This window comes from Colobus angolensis, unplaced genomic scaffold, assembly GCF_000951035.1.
Source record: "Colobus angolensis palliatus isolate OR3802 unplaced genomic scaffold, Cang.pa_1.0 Scaffold148, whole genome shotgun sequence".
NCBI lineage: Eukaryota > Metazoa > Chordata > Mammalia > Primates > Cercopithecidae > Colobus > Colobus angolensis.
Window position 1 is genome coordinate 1,320,873 of NW_012114577.1, and position 1,259 is coordinate 1,322,131.

Genomic DNA, 1,259 nt, shown 5'->3' on the forward strand with positions numbered 1-1,259 from the left:
CGAGACCAGCCTGGCCAACATGATGAAACACCATCTCTACTAAAAATACGAAAATGAGCCAGGCGTAGTGGTGGGTGCCTGTAGTCCCAGCTACTAGGGAGGCTGAGAATCACTTGAACCCGGGATGTGGAGGTTGCAGTGAGCCAGGATCATGCCACTGCACTCCAGCCTGGGTGACAGAGCGAGACTCCACCTCGAAGGAAAAAAAAAGAAATAACAAACAAAACTAAGTATGCTTCTTCTTGACTCCTCTGCTGTCCTGGCATCATTATAGCTTTCACTATAATGCATATGTTGAAGACTCTAAAATCTTTATATTCAGCCCTAACCCTTTCCTGAATTTCAGATTTAAATCCAGCTGGGTGCCCTTCTACCCATAGGCCCTCAACATATTCAAATGTGAACTCACTGGCTTCTCCCTTACTGCGATTCCTCCCATTGTGCCTTTTGTATTTTGATCTCAGCTGATGAAACCACAACCCACCTGGTCACTTAGAACCAGGAGGAAACCTAAATTCCTCCTCTTCTCATCCTCCTCTCTCACTACCATATCCAGTCAGTGACCAGGTCTTATCACTTTTATTTCCAAATGATGATTAACTACATGTGTTTGCCCTATCCCGTTGCCACGACTTCAAGTCAAATCCTCAGAATTTCTCCCTTGAACTGTCAAAGTGGCTTCCTAACTAAATTTTGTATCTCCAACTAAACCTTCTATATCAATGAAGGGAAGAAAGGAGCAACTCTCTAGCTTTCAAAGCGTACATAAGTTTACACAGGAAATGAGAAAGCTGGAAAAGCAAACAAGGGATCATACAAAGCAGAATATGCACCTACCACTCCTAGGACTGGAAGAACAGTGGGAACAAGTAGTATTGTTAGAAGCCACAAGCCAGAGGTTGGTGGCAAGAGATAGATCCATGGTAGGGCAGTCTGGAAAGAGCTGGAGCCTTGAGGACTTGCAGCGGCCACAGAAAGGGAATGGTTTTGAGTGGGGAATATGCAGAAGGGAGGAGCAAACATGAATACTCTGGTTTCTTCTCTCTTTGAGTCTTCCATTCAGCTGCCTGTCTCTTCCATTGGCTAAACCCACCTGAAAGTTATAATACAGGGAAGCCTGGAAAATGTAGTTACCTATAATACAGATCACAGCATGTGAAAGGGAGGTCAGAGTGCTCTATATAAAATGAAAATCCAACCTGATTATTCCTTCTTAAATTCTTTCTATCACATTCAGAAAACAACAACACAGTCCAAGT